Here is a 20,101-nt window from a genome sequence, read left to right on the forward strand (position 1 = left end):
ACGAAGCGCCTGCTCCTGCCCGGGAATACTTCTTTGTTTTGGTTTTGGGGTGGTTTTTTGGGGGGGTGAGGGGGGAGCTTTTCGTTTTAGTTACAAACGCGGGGTGTTAGGGAAACGCCGGTGGTGTGCCCCGGTGTGTGACTCCACGGAGCCCAAATCCTACCGTTTCCCCTCGGCTCCTGGGTCTTCCTCGGGGTTCACACGACATGAAGCCTTTGATCAGGTCGCCACATCTGTGAAACTGACGGGATTAGGCGTTTCGGTTGGGATCCTAAGCGAAATTTGCTGGGAGTATGCGTGTCAGTCACAGTTAGTGTTTGCTGAGCGTGTTACTAAAATATTTGAGTGCGTCTTCTCAGTAAGATCAGACCATAAAAGTGTGAGGGAATATCAAGGGTCTGTCTTAATTCGGAACCACAGCACCTGGTTTTAGGGTGTCGGCCTCAGCGCTGGCCCCGGGTTCAGGGGTTAAGGTTTGTCCCGAGGAAGGAGATCCTTGTCTGTAAGATCCTTGATGGTCTGAGGACCCTGATTGCTTCTCATGGAGTCTTTCTGAAGACTCTCCTTTCTGTGCAGTGCTTGTGCTGGAGTTACTTTTGCAAGGAGAGAACTTCTTACCACATCTTTCTCCCCCCGGGGGAAGATTGGGTCCATAAAAAAGTGGCAAACCCACCTGAGGACATGTTTTTGGTTCAGCCTGCGGCACCGGAGTTATTTCGGACGGAAAGGTGTCTTTTGAGTTTGCTTGTCCCCCGTTGGCTATTTCCGTAGCTCTGAAATGACTTGAGGATGACCTTCAGAGAAAGAAGTCAGCTTTGCTCAGAGGATTTCGAACCTCTTTCATTTGCTCTTCTTAAGGTTCTCCTAAAACAAACAAGCGGAGCACTTGGAAGGAAACCTATGATTGAATACTCAGCACTCCCTTTCCCTTGGGTAAAAGTTGATAGACGTCCCCCCTTGTTTGGGAAAGGCTTCTAGCCGAGCATGAAAGATGGGATTTGACACAGCTAAAGTAAAACATCAGGTAAGGCAAAGGAGGGCAGTCCTTTTTTATACATCAGCCCTTATGTGGGGAAAGGGGGGTTAAAAAAATAGGCAAAGTCTATTTTTCTGTAGTCTATAGTCTCAGGTTTTTTTCTGTGACACTTCTATTTTGGTGGGTTAATGGGTGTATCAGTTTTTGTGAAAACTCGAAGATTTCTGCATTTTGAAAAAATACTAGCAATTTCACCAGATATTTTTGGGCGGTGCGTACCCGAGACACCACTGCACTCACCAGGAGATTAACAGCACTTGGCCTCACGCCTCTGGTCTTGTGCCTAATAATACATCGGGGGAGCACTGCATTAACTGTCGATAAATGTCCGTCATCTCTTCGGGCTTAATTATGGAATGCTTTTAAAACGACGCACGAAGGAAAGTTTCAGCTCAGCTTTTAAATGTGATACAGCCCTGTGTATGACTAACTCCTCTTGTGCCCCTGTTAATGAAGCCCTGCTGTGTTTACGTGGCTTCAGTTTTGAAGCCCTAAAATGTATAAGTTCGTGGGTTTTGGTTTTTTTTTTTTCCTCTCCCTTTAGAGCAGCTCCGCGTTGATAAAACAGATGAGAGGAGAGTTGTGTTTCTTTGCTGAACAGGATGCTTAGGCAGGATTGCGATGGGTTTCGGATGCTTCTAGTCTTTCCCTTTTCTTTGTCGTCGTTGTGTTTGATTCTGGGAGAAATCCTTTTAAATGCCTGACTTCAATTTAGGGACAGTCTAAGAAATTGCTCCCAGGTAATCAGATTGTGTCTTGCACTGAACCCAGGACTGTCTGCAGTCAGACAGGGTCAGTAATCAAGCTGATGTTGGATGGATTTATTTATTTTTTTACCCTGTGGAAGCCCTCGTACTTCTGTAGCACAAAACCTGTCCAAATTGGAGAAGCTGGAGCCAGAAAAGCCGGTGGGAGCTGACAGTGCTGTAGCTAACCCATGCTAACATCGGGCACGGGTACTGTTGGTAGAGGGTAAGAGTACGCAGATGGTGAATCGTTCCAGAGTATTGTCTTCTGAATGCTCAGCATAGCTTTTAGCTTGTGAACTTGCATGTGGACAGCTGTTTGATTGCTTGTTTTGAGCAATTGGGGAAAAGACCGAACCGGACGTGATCACTGTGTCCTCAGACTGTTTGCAAGGCAGAAAGAGAGGCAGCATTTTAAGACTGAAGAGATGATAAAAATAAATGTTCGATTTGAATGGTATTTGAGGAAGAAACAGACAACCGGAGGTAGTGAAAACTCTTAAACGTTTTCTAAAGGTCTAAGTGATTGAGGAACCTTTCTCCTATTTTAAAAATTATATAGGTAGTCAAGGACCAGAGTGCTAAATTTGTGATACAGATGGGTGTCAGCAGGGGCTTTGAAATCTTTGTCAGATCTATGTAAGTGATAAGGATTGGGACTGTTTATTTTTAAATTTTTTTTAGCTCTACTGAAAAAACGAAGAAGCCCGATCAGTTCTGGCCAGGTACTTCTTTAAATATTCAGTGTGCCTTTAAATATTCAGTTGCTTATTTGCTTCTTTAGGACATCAGTTTTGAGTTATGTGACTTGCAGGTTTCCCTTCTCAGATTAATGTCTCCATCAGGTTGATTACGACGCCTTTTGAAATCGATGGACCTTAATGCTTTCTTTGTGTCAGTCAGGCATTTTAAAGTATTTATTAATTAAACCTGACAGTTCCACGTTACTTTGTGCTTCTTTCCTGGTGCGTTTTATTCTGTGTCTCAGCTGAACCCATGTCCCGTTTCAGGAGGCAGTTTAGCTATAGCGGAAGTCAGACTCTGTGGCTTCTTATTCCTCTTGTGTTCTTCTTGTCTTGCCTCCTGTCATGTTCCTCTGTTCTTCTTGTCTTGCCTGCAGAAGACCTTTGCCTTCCTCCTTGCTCCAGCAGAACGGGCGGATGCTCTCCGTGTTACTCAAGAAGGGAGAGGGACCAGAGTCTCTCTGCTTTCTTAATATTGTGCTTCTGCCCTTACCAACTCAAAAACCAACTGTGATGTCTTACTAAAAGCTGATGTGCTTTAGGATGAGTGCTTTACATTTTAAAACTTTTAGTGCTTCCACTAATCCTTGGGTGCGTGTATTCCACTGACGAGCAATTTCTGGAGCATTATTCTTCTTATTAAATATTTAAAATCTCTTTATGTTTTTTTTCACCCTGGAGAAAGATGAGAAGTATAGAGTCTCCAAGCTTCTTAATGTGAACTGACGTCTCTGATAGTCATTTAGGTTATACCAACAAATTTGCTGTTTCACAACCATTTGGTGATAAAATCTTAAACTTTAAAGCAAATCAGAGGTTTGTGCTATTTTTTTCGAAGACAGAAAACTAAAAGAACAGTTTAAATTGCTGTAATTGAATCAAGTAAGTTTTATGTGTTCCTAGTCCTGAGGAGAAAAAGTCCCAAATGTTCTCTCTCTTGTTGTCTTTCAGGATTCTAAATAACTACATTAAAAATAAGGATAATTAATACTGTTTACTGTGCTGTCAGCTATGGGTGAAAATAAACATAAAGCCACCATGTTTACAGGGTTTCTACATAAAAAATTGTTCCCCGTGCTCTAGGCTACTTGGTTAAGTAGTGTCTTTCATTTCCTGAGCCCTCTTAGTAGCATTCGTGAAGTTTGTTGAAAACAAGGGATCCAACTAAAGCTGTTAAATGAGAGTTCTGCACAACTGGCAGGAGGTGAATCGATATTAGACAAACAGGAAAGAACATGAGCATTTAAAAGGAAAAATGTTGTTCTCTAGATTCTAGGAATATGGAAGCAACCCAGACGAAACAAAAAAATAAAGCATTAAAAATGCATCTTTTCAGTGTTCTTTCAAAAGGTGAAGAATTACACATGCTGGTGATTTTTCTTATCTTTTCTTTCAGAGCTTTGTGTTTCTTGAAGAAACAAATCAGTGCTTAGACTGAGATGGTACGCACAAGAAACACTTTGTAAATACTAATGGTGTGGGGGTTTTTTTGACAATTGAGTTACAGCCATTTGTCTCAGCCTTCTATAAATGGCTGAATTCATCAGACTATATATTCTGCTGGGCAGGAAATAATAGGTAAGATCTGGCATTGTCCTGTGTGCACGTTGTGCCAGGATGCCCACTGCTCACCCATCAGTGAATGGGAGCTCGATGGGAACAGCTATGGGTGTGCTGGTGATACCCTTCTCTGAACTCCATCACTCCCCAGGTGGAAAGGGGTGCTGACACATAATAGAATCATTACACTATTTAGGTTGGAAAAGACCTTTAAGATCGTCGAGTCCATTGCCAAGTCCACCACTATGTTGGCTTCACTTGCTCCGCCTGGGATTTGAGCATGGTCCCCTGGGAACTTCGGAGAGGAATGATAAAAGTGTTTATTTTCTGAGGAGAGCCATTCTGACTGTGTGTATTTCTTGCCATCCTGAGATTTTTTTTTTTTTTAATTTTTTTTAATGTTTCTAGTCAGACACATTATTGGAATGAGCTGAAAATGAGGTTTCTCAGATGTACTGTAAAGCTGGCGTTGTGTGTTGGCTGTGAAACAAATTCCTCACGTGTCATCATTTAATGCATATTTACCCCGCTCTCTGAATTACAAGACATCTGTAATTTTAAAATGTTTAAGGGGAGACTGGACAGATGAAGGAAAAAGGAGGAGAAGTAAAGCAGTCAGATTTAGGATCCTGCAGGGATTTGGCACAGCTGTGAGAATAGATTTTTGTGCCAAGCCTTGTACCCCTGAAAAAACATACCTTACTTCTTTGGATATCGGGAGAATTTTTTACACTGAAAGGATTATCAGGCATTGGAATGAGCTGCCCAGGGAAGGGGTTGAGACACCATCCCTGGAGATATTTAAAAGATGGGTTGACATAGCACTTAGTGACATGGATAGTGATGTTTTTTATCAGAGTTAGGTTGACGGTTGGACTAGATGATCTTGAAGATCCCTTCCAACCCAGACAATTCTGTGATTCTTCAAGTCTAGTTCATTTCTGAGACTTTGGGATTTTACCTATCCAGTGTATAGGATGGTTCTGGATCCTGAATGGGCAGCTCGTTTCCCCTCTCTGTTTAATTTCTCCAGACGGAACCAGACCTAAGCTGTTGCTTTTAACTCTTTGTCACATCAAACCTGTTTTGAGTCAAGTTAAATACTGCTTGGTGACTCAGAGTGAAATCAGGTGTCTCTTAGGGCAGATCTGCTTACTAGGTGACTTAGAAGATGTGAAAATTAGCATCATCTCGAGGTTTCATCCTTTTGCTGCCTCCTCCCCCTCGGTCCCTCCCTTGCCACGGGGCTCAGCAGCACAGGGATTATGAGCCCTGGCTTCTGTGCCTTATACCACTGCTGGTTCAGGTGGGTTTGGGATTACTGGGCTGTTACTGGCCTAAACTGGAATGACTTCATTCACAGCTGAACTCAAAATCTGGTTACAGCTGAAGCAACATTGAATTGGGTGAGCAGCAATGTTAAGAACACCATATTCAGCATCAACAACAAGAAGAATGTGCTGGTTTAACCTCACAAGTGGTATAGATTAATGAAGGAAATGATATGTGATTGCCATTAATGGGTTGAAGTCATGTTGCCTGCATGGGTGGGGTGAAGCGATGTCAGCCAGGAGCCCTAACCCACTGTCTCAAGTTGGTTATCACACTAATGGATGGAATTTTCAGCATGTAGGAAAAATGTTCTGGGTTTTTTGGTGTTTGTTTTTGTTTTATTTTATTTTATTTTTATTTTTAAAAAGAGGAACATCCTGCTTTGGAAATGAGGTGGAAGCAATTGCTAGAGCAACTGCATTGTCGACAGTGTGAATTATTGAAGGGTCAAAACAATAGGGTAAGGGATAGACTGAGTTTGAGGGAAGATGAGGGGGGTTTTGAACTTCTCAGAGTGAAATGCAAGAATCCTAGGTACTCTCTGCTGTACAGGTTGGGATGGACAGGGGGAGAAACAGTTGTTTTCCTTCAGATTATCAGTGAGTTTTTTTCAATTGGTGAAGCCAGGAAGCTGGATCCTCCATGGAGACTCTGCAATCCCAATATAAATTCATTCAGCAAAACTCTGAGTGAAACCCAAGTCTCTTTAGTTCAGAGCTTTTCAAATATTATTCCAAGGCTAAAGTCTGTATGGGTTAGGATTCTACTTTATTCTGACCTGCCAGGATGAAATTTTCACTTGGCTCTCAAAAATGAATTCTCCTTCCTGACAAGCTGCCGTTGATAATGTTACTGAGTTAAGGAGGAAATACTTTAAAAGGCAGGTATTTCCCAGGACGTGGAGGACGTCCTCGGAAATTTTAGTACCTAATTCTGATATCAGAAATGGTTGATTTTGGAGATCACTGTAACGTGCTTCTAGTTAATGAAGATTACATCAGGCGATCAAGATTGATACCATCTTTCATGATTCCTTTTTTTTTTTTTTTTCCTTTTCCTCCTTCTTGTAGGGAATTTGCTGTTGTATTTTGGTGGCAGAGACTTGCTGTGTGTCTCCATGGACAGGCTGGTATTAATTTGTTACCGTTGACAGACCTTTTTGCCGTATTTTGAGGCTGGAAGACGTTGTTGGGCTGAGCTGTTAAATTTGTTTACAGTAAGACATGTTGACCTAATTCTGAGCTTTACCCTTGTGCTCAGAATAATGACTGGTCGTACCTGCCAGACCTAAGCAATCAGTGAAGCCACAGGAGGCTTGTTTGTGGTTTCTGTTGATGTGTAGGGGTACGCTTATTTTGAATTATATCCTTTATATGATGTCTTTCAATATCCAGAAGCCCACAATAAAATCTCTGCCTTGTTAACGTTTAATCATGGAGATGGTTCCTGGGGCAGTACTCACATTAATGTGTTCAGTCTTAGTTCCCAGCTAAGTTTTTTGTGTCTTTTCCAGCTTGTCATTCAGTTGAACTTGTGTTTGTTGATTAAGGGCAAGTCATGGTACCCTATCAGTGCCACGGGGACATCTCTGCTCTTCGGCCTGCAAGAAGGCAGGAACAACCCCAATCTCAGATGCAGTTCATTTGCTGTAAGTTCTGTACCTGGAATAATTTTCTTCCTGTGTTCTTGTCTCTCGTATTTTTCAAGGTCATTTATTCAGGTTTGCTATTGAGCTGCAGTTTTTTATGTTATTAGGTGTCTGTAAAGTCATCAAAGGTGTTTCAGGGAGGACTTTTCTGAGTATGACTCCAAAACCTTTGAAAACCTTTGAAAATACGTATGGATGAGGGAGGCTCATCAGGGTTATGTATGAAAGGGAGAAATAAGACAAACTTTAAAAGTCTTTTCATGACAAGTTGAAGTAGCCTTGAAGTAGGTACAAGGCTCCATTTTATATCTACTGATTTAGAAACAAAAGGTTGGGTCCTTTGGGGCTTGGAAATGCACAGTGTGCACGACCTTTCCTTTGTCCTCTGAGGGTAGAAGCAGCCTATCTTCCACGCTTTTGAGAGTCCCAGCATTTGATAATTGTAGATTGCCAATCTCCCTTTTTGTGTGTGTATTCTTTAATGTAAATGTCACTCAAATATTTCTCAGTTTAGTATTAAATTTAGTGTTTCCCTAAAACCTTTATTCTGAGTTCAGCCTCTCCTGATGGTTTTATGAGGCTTCATGCTGTGAAGGTTTCCTCTGGCTCTAGAAGGACTTGAATTTGTTCTGCAGACTTCTGTTAGGGGCTCTGCAATGGGAGCAATTCCTGGCTAAATGGCACGGAAATGTTCTTCTTGGCTGTGCTGCGGTAAATCAAAGGAGCCTGGCCAGATCTACCTTGGTATAAAGGAGAACACATCTCAGTCCTAGATGGTTGTTCTTCTATTTCTTTGTACTCGTCCTGTGGTCTGGAGTTAAAACCTTCAGAGTCATGGATTGATAACACATTCCCCTTGGGTTAAGCAGGAGTGAACTTCTGATTTTATTTCTTTTCTAACATTAAAATAAAAATTTGCTAAAAGAGCTTACATTCAGTGCCTAATCCTGTCAGACTTTACCCTTTATGAGTAATTCTTATTCACACAAACAATCCTACTGAGTCAGTGTCCTGAAGCCGATGGACTCATGTAAGTAAGGGGTTTCAAGAGTGGGTCCTCTTCCAGAACGTTTAAAAACCTTTTATTTATCAAATCTCATACATTCTAATTACTAGCTCACAGTTTGTATGCTTTGTCATGTTAATAAGTGTGGTGAATCACTTTTAATGGCCGTTGTGTTTCTCTGTAAGCTCTGGTAGTGTCTGTGGCAGACTGTGACAAATAACACCTGTTCCCATGCTGTACATGTGTACGTGTGTGCTTTTCAGAAATACACTGTTTTGTTTCATATCGACCATGGCCTCATGCAACAATCTGCTACAATTCTAAATACTAGATTTTTTTTTTATTTTTTTAAGATTGTCTAGAATTAATTTATTCCCCAAATGAAGGGATCCGCCTTTAGTTTAAGTGAGAGAAGACCAGTCTATGATCCAAGACTCCTACTTCAATATGCTTTAAGGAACTGGATTATTTGAACTGCTTATAAAAGAGTGTTATAAATGGGGGATGGGGAGAGGGCCCATTGCTATATGCATGTATGAGTGTGAAAAAACAAAGTCATATGAGGATTTGTCATGTGTCATGGCAGCAGCTTGGTTTTTGTTTTTTTTCTGAATCCTCTGGAGTGAGCATTTCCCTGGGCTTTTCTTGCCTCCTCCTTGGTTGAGAAGATTTTTCAAGCATGATCTGAAGATCAAAGAGAGTTAGTGGCATGATTTTCTACCCCCCACTGTTTGCTTCCTTGGCGTCCTTTGTTCTGATTATTCATGCTTGAATATCCTTGCAAAAAGGACAGTGTCTATTTGTTCTTCTTTTACCCCTGGAAGTATGGGTAAATTAACCAATTATAACTATAAGCTTAGGGTACTATTTATCACAGAGGGCTAACAAGCACAAGGAGAGAGATAAACAGTAGGCTCAATGGTGGTGTGTGCTGTTGGTGAGCTGTTTCAAACTCTGATTGCATCTCCTTGAAAGAAAGAAAGAAGCCAATTACCACCATCCTGGCCTTCATAGTGTTAGCAGTTGCTTAGACAGGATAAATTTCATCTTTCTTTCTGGCACTCTTGCAACCATCACTTCAGAGATCTCTGCAGGATCCTGGCATCGTACACTGCAGTCCTTGCCTTGAACTTTGTCACAAGAGCTATACGAGGCCCATAATGACCTACTTAATGGGATTTTGATAGTGCTTTCCTTTTCAATAACCTAGTTATTGCCTGTGTACCTTCCTTAGCTCAACCAGCCTCCACTGCAGGCAGAACTGTTGAGGAGACAAAGTACAGATCTCAGAGGAATTTACAGAAATAATTTGCAATCCTGACAGAGAGCAATATTTTCTTAATTATCTTTTTTCCATGAATCTCGAGAACCCACTGGAGTATGTCAGTTTATACCACTCTTGGCATTCTCAAAAAGTGGACCGTTATTAAAAAGGAAAAAAGGAAAAGTAATTGTACCACAGAAAGATCCTACTCTACAATTTTTAAGTTATTCTATGCATCACTGGAGATTTCAGTGCAAAATAATGAAGCAAGAGACACAGCTGCAGTTATATTAAATAGCATAAAAAGGTATGAAAGAAATCAGACCCTCTGTTTTCAGAATGTAAATGAAAATGCACTGTTCGGGTTTAGGAGCAAACTGTTCCTAAGAGCAGGATATGTCATGATTGCTCATTATGAGGTCCTTTAACCTTCCAGTGAATTGTGTTGTATTACCCACTGATTTTCCCATCCTATTTCCATTTACGAAAGCTAGCAGAGGTGGTCTGACTTAGAGCCATTCATTCCTGGAATTTCAGCTGGCCGTTAAATGTATCCAAATAGTCATAAGTGTAACGTTCTACTTCCACTTAAAATAAGTTTGTGTAAAATTGCACAGACTGGTATTTTGGCTTAAAATGGTACCAGGCCGAAGTAGAACAGCAGTGTTCAGGCTGCTCATCCCTACATCTGGCAGTATTTTCTGTCCTCTGTTGTCCTGAGCATGAGGTTTGTGTCCATTCATTCTGTGCATTCCCTTACCCATTCACAGGGATAACAGACGTCTCAAAGAGCTGCCTAACGTGGCTTCCCAGTCATCAGCTGCATATTCACAAGGCTGTCTCTGAAAAAAGGGTTTCTGAGTGACCTCCCAAGCCCCAGGTTGTGTTTCTGTGCTGCCTGCACCGTGTGTGTGCTCTACGGGTGAGTCCCTGAAGGGGTCTGTTCTGTGATGCTCTCCCGTCCTGCTTCCTGGTTACCCAAGAGTTGTGTGGTGTAACCCAAAGCTTTTCTGCAGCCTGCACAGCTGAGTTTCCATTTTCTAGAAACCAGAGTACTAGAAAGTGTGGGATTAGGCAGGAAAATAGGCATCTAGATATCTTTAGCATAGATTCAGGATATGGCCAGGTTTTTTTACCCGTTTGCAGAAGGCAGAAAGCATTCCAGACTAGATGTCGTCATTACCATTTGGGTTTTGTGGGGTTTTTTCCCCTCCACGGGAGTATTTCTCAAGCCCTGCTATAAAGCTAAGGCTGAGTCAAAGCTGTGAGTAAGTACCTCCCCGAGTCCTGCTAAAATAGAGTAGTTGCTTTCAGTCCTTTGAAAGGACAGAGCTGAGCCCACTGTTTTCTTTGGAAGGGCAGTGAGGTGGGACAACGGTGCCCTTGAACTGGAGCCACGAGACTGGGAACTAAGTTGCCCCCCTCTCCCCGGAATGAAAACCTCTGATTCTGAACATCTGGGGCGGTGCTCTGAGTTCTGCATTTTGGTCACAACAACCCCAGGGAACACTACAGGCTTGGGGAAGAGATGATGGAGGGCTGGCCAGCAGAAAAGGACCTGGGGGTGTTGGTGGACAGCCGGCTGAACATGAGCCAGCAGTGTGCCCAGGTGGCCAAGAAGGCCAACAGCATCCTGGCCTGTATCAGGAACAGCGTGGCCAGCAGGATTAGGGAAGTCATCATGCCTCTGTACTGGGCACTCAGTTCTGGGCCCCTCACTACAAGAAGGACATTGAGGGGCTGGAGCGTGTCCAGAGGAGAGCCACCAAGCTGGTGAGGGGTCTGGAGAACAAGTCATACGAGGAGAGGCTGAGGGAACTGGGCATGTTTAGTTTGAAGAAGAGAAGGCTGAGGGGAGACCTCATTGCCCTCTACAACTACCTGAAAGGAGGTTCTAGCGAGGTTGGTGTTGGCCTCTTCTCCCAAGGGAATAATGACAGGAGCAGAGGAAATGGTCTGAAGTTGGGGCAGGGGAGGTTTAGACTGGATGTTGGGAAGAATTCCTTTACTGAGAGGGTGGTCAGGCACTGGAACAGCCTGCCCAGGGAGGTGGTTGAGTCACCATCCCTGGAGGTATGTAAGAAACGTGTAGACATGGCACTTCAGGGCATGCTCTAGTGCCCGAGAGTCTTGGGTTTTGTCTGTCTGTGGGTGGGTGTGGTGTGGGAGTGGTTTGGGTTTTTTTTGTTTTGTTTTTTGTGGTTGGACTCAATGATCTCAGAGGTCCCTTCCAACCATGAATATTCTGTGATTCTTGGCTGGGCATTCCCTTCAACTCCCATGCTGAAGCTGTGCCACCCATGCCAGAAAATCTTGGGGCTGGATTGAGGAGGCAAAGGCTAGAGGGAACATGATGCTATGTCCTGTGTTGTTGGTGGCATATAGCTTGCTTCTCACACGGTGAAAGTGAGAATGAAGGATAATGAATGAATGAATGTGATAATGGCACGGGTATCCCTCTGCCGCTTCCGTAATTTTATCCGAGCCAACTGATAAGTGTTGGAGTGCCAGGAAACAACATGTGGGTTTCCAGGGATCCGAGGATGGATTTAAAAACATTTTAATGTTGCTTACTCACCCGTATTACATTTCTGCTACATCAGTGGGCTCTCAACAGCACAGCAATAAGCATGATATTAGTACAGTTATGGTCAGATTTTTGTAATTATGTAAAAGCGGTTTCATTTATCAGCTTTTATTTCCCACACGTGTTTTTTACTGTGTGTTCTGAGCTGCCTTAAAGTGTCTCCGAAACAAACAACATGGTAGCTGCAGAGGTTGTTAAATCCATAGCCCTGGAGGGAACTAGTGAGCTTTGTCTCATTTTCCGTTAAAAATGTTTAATGAAATGTGTGTTTGTGTGTCAGACCAGGTGCTTGCTTCCTTGCAGTTGCATTTACTGACTCTGATACGGTTCTGGCTGCCTTTCCCTGGAGGAGCAGCCTCTCTGCTTCTTGGGGGTTGAGAAGGAAGACCTATGAGACCTGACCCTTGCCTTCCATCTGTTGGTTTTTTTTTATTTGCTTTTATTGACTGGAGTGGCAGGCATGGTGGAGAGAGAGAGCGAGAACAAGTCCCTTGGAGCTTTGTGGAGGCAAGATGTGCAGGAAGTGATGCCGAAGTGCCTTTGGAGGGGAGGACAAGGCAGGCAACCAGGGAGGTGGTGTTAGGAGTGCCTTCTGTGACCTGGTATGCAGGACTTGGCAGGAGAGAAGGCTTAGGTGAGATTGCAAGAGGGAGGTCTTGGATGGAGCTTTTGAGGGCAATAGGTTTATTGCACGCCGAATGGGATGACAGTGGTTGGGTGAATGTATGGCTAGAGAAGATAGGGGCCAAGCTATGGGCATTGGTATTGTAGAGCACTTTGAAGGGTCTGTCTTTCCACAGAAGGTACTGCTCAGCCTTCATGATGTAAAGTGAAGCTGGTGTTTCGTAACAGGATACAGGGATAGAATGGTCCAAGCAGAGCCTTAGTTCTTCTCCCACTGCCTTTCTCCCCTACTTCCTTGATGCAGTGCGAGGAAATCAGAACACCACTTTGGCTTCCCTCCACCTCCTCAAGCCCACGTGCTACTCACAAGGAGTGAGAGACAAAAAGACAGTGTCTCACACAGAGCAAGAGACTGTCTCTTCTCCCTTCTCTCCCCAACCACTTCATGTAGTTAGTGCAGTAGTAGTGTGCCCAGGTGGCCAAGAAAGCCAATGGCATCCTGGCTTGTATTAGAAATAGTATGACCAGCTGAAGTAGGGAGGTAGTTGTCCCCCTGTACTCATCACTGGTGAGGCCACACCTGGAGTGTTGTGTCCAGTTTTGGGGCAATGGAGCCGTTGAAGGGCCTGGAGAATAAATCTTATGAAGAGCAATTGAAGGAGCCAAGACTGTTTAGTTTGAGGAAGAGGAAGCTGAGGAGTGACCTCATCACTCTCTACAACTACTTGAAAGGACACTGTAGAGAGGTTGGTGCTGGTCTCTTCTCACAGGTAATTAGCGATAGAATAGAGGGAACGGCTTCACGCTGCAACAGGGTAGGTTTAGACTGGACATTAGGAAAAAATTCTTCACAGAAAGAGCGGTCGGAAACTGAAATAGGCTGCCCAGGGAGGTGGTTGAGTCACCATCCTTCGATGTGTTTGAGTCATTTATATGTGGTATTGGAGGGTATGGTGTAGGGGAGACCTTTGTAGAGTAGGGTTGATGGTTGGACTCAATGATCCCAAGGGTCTTTTCCAACCTGAATGATTCTACAATTCTAGGAGTTGTGTCTGTGGCTCAGCCTGCCACAGACCCTCAGAGGAGCCCGTGTCCCTGTTGCATCACCTGGTGCAATGTGTGTGGAAAAGATGCATCTGCTCCATTCAAGGGTGCCTAAAGCACTGAAAACATACCTCAGCACCTTGGGGTGGGGTGAGAAGACATTAGCCTGGAACTAGATACACCTGTTGTTAAGTACAGACAGTTTTGGAGAAGACTGAGATAGTGGGCTGAAGTTCACAGAGCTGGTTTCCTCCAGAGAGGATGGGAGTGAAAGGGGGGTAGACAGCAGCTTATGGCAATTCGGCTCTGAAAAGGCGCTGTGCAAAATGGCACCTCCTTTTTTAGCGCATCAGCTTCCTCTGTTGGGTGCCTTAACTTGATTTTGTAGAAGACCTAATTCTTTCCTTGATATCTGAATGGATTTGATCTGGAAATAGAGAATCTCATGGTTCCACTGACTGAAGTTTTTTTCCAAAGTGGAAAGACACTATCAACTTCAAGGCAAATAACATATGTTGGAGGAGAATTTTAGGTGGCAGCAGACCAAGATTTTAGGCCAAACCCTGAAAAAACATTTGGAAAGCATTTCAGAAGTAACTAAATGCAGAAGAAAGAATCATGAGAACAGTAGTCCATTTACTTTCATCTTCTCCTGAGCTGGACAAAATCAAAGGAAAACCTTCCCTTAACCGTGGACGCATCTTGGAAACATCTGCAGGCTGATGCTTCGGATAAGCTCCTTCCTCCTCCTGTGAAAGATCTGCAGGTTGGGAGGTGAAGCACAGGTAGGAGGAGACTGGGTCTGGCAAGTTGCACGTTTTGTTGTCATTTGAAGCTACCTTAAGCTTGATCTCGTGCTCCATGGATCACCTTGAAGAGGTGATGGAGCACTGCCATGAGTTGGTGAGCGAATGGTAGGAAGTTGCTGACGTAACTAGTGTGATGCGGTTGGGGTAGAGCCAGAAGGCCAGGTATGACCAAAATAGCTCAGTGTAACAGACAGATTTTGTTTTCCTATACACATGTCCCTTTTATGGACACACATTATTATTTCTTATGTTTCAAATCAACATAAGAAATACTTATTTTCAGAGCAAAAATTAGAGCAGGAGGCATGCAGAATATTTGTTTAAATTTTGACTTTCCAGCATGTTGATAGTCTGGTATAAAATTTGCTGGCCTCACCCTCCTGAAGAAAGAAAAAAAAAAAAAAAAAATAAAGAGGTGTTAAAACAGTTTGTGTCCATCTACCTTAGGGAAAGCCATCAGGTGATGTGATTTCACTCAAAGTAGTTGGAGTATTGTGAAAGTGATGAGGAGGAGAACTTAAATATTTGTTTGTTCATTGACTAGGAAAGGAAATACATATTTTTCTACAAAAAGAATACACTTCTGGTTTTATGGTTCGTATAGTATGCCCCAGGTACACTTCTAGGCATTGAGTGGCAGATGAAATAAGACTAGTCAAGGCTAACAAGAGGTGTGTACTCAAATTTTGTTGTTACTGCTTGTTAAGGTTATAGACTGTCCTTATGTTGTCTTGCACCGGTATTGAATTTCAGCGGACCAAATTTTGGAAGTTTTTAGAACTGCCAAGGGTAATCAATTGAGATGAATCTGTGGAGGGGAAAAAATAGTTGAGGGAAGATGAAAAGTGCTGACAGTTAACTTGGCAAACCTAAAGAGAGCCTAAGGGTTACACATGCCGTCTAGCAGTAAGAAAGAAGCCTAATAAAAAGACAGGATATTTGATACCAGTTTTTGTCCTAGGAGATAAACCATTATATGAGAGAGAGGGGCACGTGGAAGGTTAAATGTAGCTGTTGCAGATACTCCCTGGAAGTTTCAAGCAATAAAATTTGCAGAATTAAACAAAAGGAATGGGAGGATTTAAAGTAACATTTATTAGAGAGTAAAATAGCTCATAGGAAAAGGTTTTAAGAAGAGCAGGAACATAAGTCAGTAAAACAGAATGACTGAAATAAATTGGGAATGCACGAACTATACAGGTTTGCTTGTTCTGTTTATGGGAGCTTGAGCACATTCTGAATTTTATAATAGGCTCTGACCAGATTTATCTTCAATGAACTAGGTGTGATTCTTTTCATGCAGAAACTGCAAATCTATCAAGGGATACCATAATAATAATTTACAATATTAAAACTTAGAATGTGTTACTTAATAATGCAATATCCTCTAGAAGCCAAATATTCATTGTGCTTCTGATTTGTGTGTTTACAAGTCATTCAGATATGAAAAATCTACATTTGGGCATATACAGCTGCTCTTGAAAAGGCGTTGGAATAGCTGCATAGCTAATTCGCTGATACAATTACGTGGGCATATTTTGTACACACAAATAAGGAGGTGGCGAAAATGTAACCTCAGATATCATTTATTTTTGTCACTGTTTTGATAATTAAAATTGAAAGTGTCAGGGGGGAAAAAAAAAATCATTTGTTGCCCACGTACTGGCTGTGTGGTGATAGTAAGCGAGCAGCCCCTGCTGCGTTGGAGCAGACAGCAGTGGGGCAGGATGGTGAGCAAGTGGAGATACTTAAAAAAGGCAGAGTGAGCCTCAGCTTCTGCACCAAGTCCCAGAGGAAAGTTTGCCAGATGAAAAGGTGATTTAAATGTTTCGAAAATCAATTTCAAGGGCTGTGGGGATGAGATCGCTACAGCTTTGAAAGCAGGACTTAGGTAAATAAATGACAAATTACTGTTTCCAAAACCCAGCTTCGATAATCCATATTCAGTCAACTTTTGACTTTACTGCTTAGATTTCACGGCTAGAAATAATTGGGATGAAGTTCTGTGGTGGATAACAACTGCAGGTCAATTTTTTAAAACCTGTGACCACATGATAGGTGATTTATATATGCTATACCCCATAAGAGTAATTATGCACGTCTCTGTGGAAGAGAAAACGGACCTGGTAATGAGGAGCTGGAATTGGTGCATGATGAGCTGATACTGTGAGACATTTATTTGGGGTGAAAGGGCCCGTAAAAAGAGGAGAAGCATGTTGCTCTTGTGGAGAAAAACTTGGAGAGTACAGAAATGACTTAAAAGGAGAAGAGATATGCCAGATTATGAGAAGAAAAGATACCACAAGCAACTCCTTCACCTCTTCTTACTTTATTATTAGTAGAAAAGAAGCTAATAAATGATGGTGTTTTATTCATGCTTTGGTAAAAGTAGAGCTCAAGATTTGGTTGAGGGGAGTAAGCATTAAACACTGGCAGGGGTGTAAGCGCTGATGGTACAGAATCATAGGATGGTTTGGGTTGGAAGGGACCTTTAAAGATCATCAAGTTCCAACCCCCAGCCCTGGGCAGGGACACCTCCCACCAGACCAGGTTGCCCAAAGCTCCATCCAGCCTGGCCTTGAAACCCTCCAGGGATGGGGCTGCTAGTTTCCCTGAGAATATTTCTCTTATGTCCATAAGGGAAGGGCTCAGCAATGACTATGACACATCCAGGAGAATTTGCAATGAAAATATCTGTAACGTCTGTACAACTCCTCCCCACTGTCTGTCTGGGACGACTTGGCTGGGGGTAGTGGAGCTTTCTCTGCTCCTGTCTCTCTTGGGTGGAAATATAGGTGTTTAGGAGTGTGAGATGGGGTGGAAATGAGGACACATCTTATCTGTTCTTTCACCTTGTTCCCATCCTGCCCCTACAGTTTTGGGCCTGGTGTTCAGGAAGGTTCCTTTGTAGTGGTTTCTGGTTCTTCTCTTTTTCCTCTCACTTGGTGGAACCACCCAGGATCCAGCAGGTCTGTTGGAAGCGCTGGTTCTCTGTGTGCAAAATAACCGCCAGTCTGAAAATCTGAACAGGTTTACATGCAAAAAAGAGTGAGGACATTCTACGCCGTTCTGTACCCAGAATTAAAACGTGTCTTCCTAATTTAGATGGAAGTAGGCTGTCCATATTGCAAGACTGCATCTGCAGTTTGGGCGTCTTTATTAGCTCTGTATTTATAGCATTTTATGACAGAGTGACAAACACACAATATCCAGGCATTCTGAGATAACTACCAATTAATGCTCGTATGATGCCTGGACATACATTATGAAAAGTAGCTTGCTTTACTGTCATCAACTGGTGAATTCAGTGACCCTGATATTTTCTTTTGCTGTAACAAATTCCCAGTTGTCTTAAGTCAGTGGGAATGCAGAGTATACATAAAACAGAGGCAAGAGCCAAAAAGCGTGAGATCCTAGCATATGTATTACAGAAAGGGATATCTAGGTGATTAGCTTTTACTTTTTTTTAATAGCTGGGCTTTGTTCTTTGTATAAATATAATGAATAGTTGGATTTCTAGGGTTTGGAGGAAACCGGCGTTTTTGTGTTGTGGTTCCTGGAGAATGCAGTTTTGTTTAAGATTCTTCTCTCTCACTTTACCCGTCCAGGATCAGGAAGGCTATTTACCATTTTTAGACAATTAACATTTATCCAGCAGCAGGAGAGGTAACACCGACTGACATGGCTTGACCCTTTCGTTGGGTTGGTTCTTTGGCTCTCCGGTGTGCAAAGGTGCCTTAGAAGGGACACACGGGCACCCTGAAAGGAAAACCACAGCCTTTTTTTTGGTAGGGACATCAGAAGTTTGCATGCACAGGCTGGCTCAGTGCCAAACCAGTATCTGCAAGTGATCACATTGAACTTGAGAATTAAAGAGTTATGCTCTGTAATAGAAATTGTTGAACGTGTTCAGCTTGGATAAAACAAGCGTTTAGCAATAAATATAGCTGCTTAATATGAGTCTTATGGAAAGCTTCTTGCAGAATAGTGCTTGCCTTTAATTACTGAACATTTCAGGTTTACATGCACCACGACATGGTAGAAATCCATTGATTGTTTTTCTTAACAGCATTTCTGCTCTTTCAGTGAGTATCTTATCTCCATGGAGAGATCAGCTGATACGCAGTGCCGACTTTTGATGTAAGAGTGCCATACTTTAAAAAGTTATGAATATGGAGGATTTTTTGTTGCTGCCAAGAAATTAAAAATAAATCCCCAAAGGTTCTGTGTGCAGAGATTTTCAAAGGACCTAAAGGACCCTGCTTACCCAGGACAGTTTTGGTTGCCCAAAAGTGGGCATCTAGTGGTCTTTCAGATGTGCTAGCACATCTTGCTTGGCATCCAGCCGTTGCTGTTCTGTCACATCTGCCATCCTCAGGTACCCCAGGGTGTCTCAGATGGCACCAGGTGCCCCTGTGCAGGCACCTCGTTCGAGCTCCTTGTTTCCACTGAAAGCCAGTGAGAGCTGATGGCTGATTTGACCTTGGGGCTTCCTGGCCCTGCACTCCTGAGGGCTGTGCTTGGACACCCACAAACATTTCATGTCTTGGATCTTGTGTCTGTCATTTCCCTGCCTGTTCAAGGGAATATATATATGTATATGTGAGTATATATATGGGGGGGAAATATTTATGGAGAAAATACAAAATTTTATAGGGGAGTGTTTACATGCATTTATATATATTTGTATATATATATGGGGGGGAAATATTTATGGAGAAAATACAAAATTTTATAGGGGAGTGTTTACATGCATTTATATATATTTAAGCATGGCCTTAGTACCAGTTGTGCATTTATTTGGTAATGGTTTCCTCAGGTAATATAGAAGACAAGGGTCCTGATTCTGAGAGAGGCAGAAAGCTTCTTACAAGCTGCTTGGCACTTGTTAACTTACATGGAAAGTGTAGGCATTCAGCATATGCTTGGATTAGACTCTAAAATAATGAAGTATGTGCTTTATGCCATATTTGTCTCTATTCAAAGCCTTTTATCCTTCACTCCTCTTCCTTTGCAGTTTTCAGGAAATTACATATTTCTTCTTGATTTATTAGTTGTTGTAAGCATAAAACCACCAAGTGATCTTAGTTCATTATCATATTTTATCTGAAAACAGTACAATTTACATTTCTTAGCTGACCACAAGAGGTTTAGCTAAGTGCTTTCTCTCTCCCACTCTATTTCTATAAACCCATCTGTGTTTGCTCATGTCTCATCTTTGTTTCACACTTTGTTTCCCTTCTAGATCATGAAGCTTTCCTTTACAGCCACAAAAACACCCCTGTAATGACTACAGAGACACAGAGGTTTATATTATCAACTGGACTCACTGTATGGCATTGGTAGGGTCTTTTCTGCTGACCAGTTTTGTCCAGCAAGCCTTCCAGGGGTCTCCTCTGCTCCAGCCCCCCAAAAACCTGAGGAATGACCTCTCTAGGAAGGGGCTACCATAGCCCCTCCTGTTGACTCAGTTGAAGCCAGAGTTTGTGGGGTATGAGGATAAGCTTCAGCACAGGGTTTCTGAGACCAAATGGGGCTGCAGGTTCCCATCAGGGCACAGAAGTATTTGGCAGCCAAATACTTATTTCCTGTAATTGTTTGGGATTGAGTTTGGAGAGCAAATTTTCATGGTGTGAAGGGGGACTGAATGAACTGGAGAGGAGCTGCTTGATCAGAGCTTAAGCTAAATGGTTCTGTGTCAG

The 20,101-nt window shown here is 42.7% G+C and overlaps 1 protein-coding gene across 4 annotated transcripts in view; it reads left to right on the forward strand.

The window, feature by feature from the left end:
• Window positions 1-692: 692 nt before the first annotated feature.
• The window catches only part of KCNG2 (potassium channel, voltage gated modifier subfamily G, member 2), a 66,870-nt gene continuing 47,461 nt past the window's right edge, over window positions 693-20,101 (forward strand). Inside the window, exon 1 of one of the 4 annotated variants that reach the window (XM_014940944.1) lies at window positions 693-1,024. The gene's annotated coding sequence lies outside the window, so the exon portion shown is untranslated. Of the gene's footprint in view, window positions 1,025-2,471; window positions 2,508-7,000; window positions 7,066-20,101 lie in introns of those variants that run through there. The other 3 variants (XM_014940941.1, XM_014940943.1, XM_014940942.1) reach the window with 3 other exon arrangements.

The sequence above is a fragment of the Calidris pugnax genome, unplaced genomic scaffold, assembly GCF_001431845.1.
Source record: "Calidris pugnax isolate Ruff unplaced genomic scaffold, ASM143184v1 scaffold8, whole genome shotgun sequence".
Lineage (NCBI taxonomy): Eukaryota > Metazoa > Chordata > Aves > Charadriiformes > Scolopacidae > Calidris > Calidris pugnax.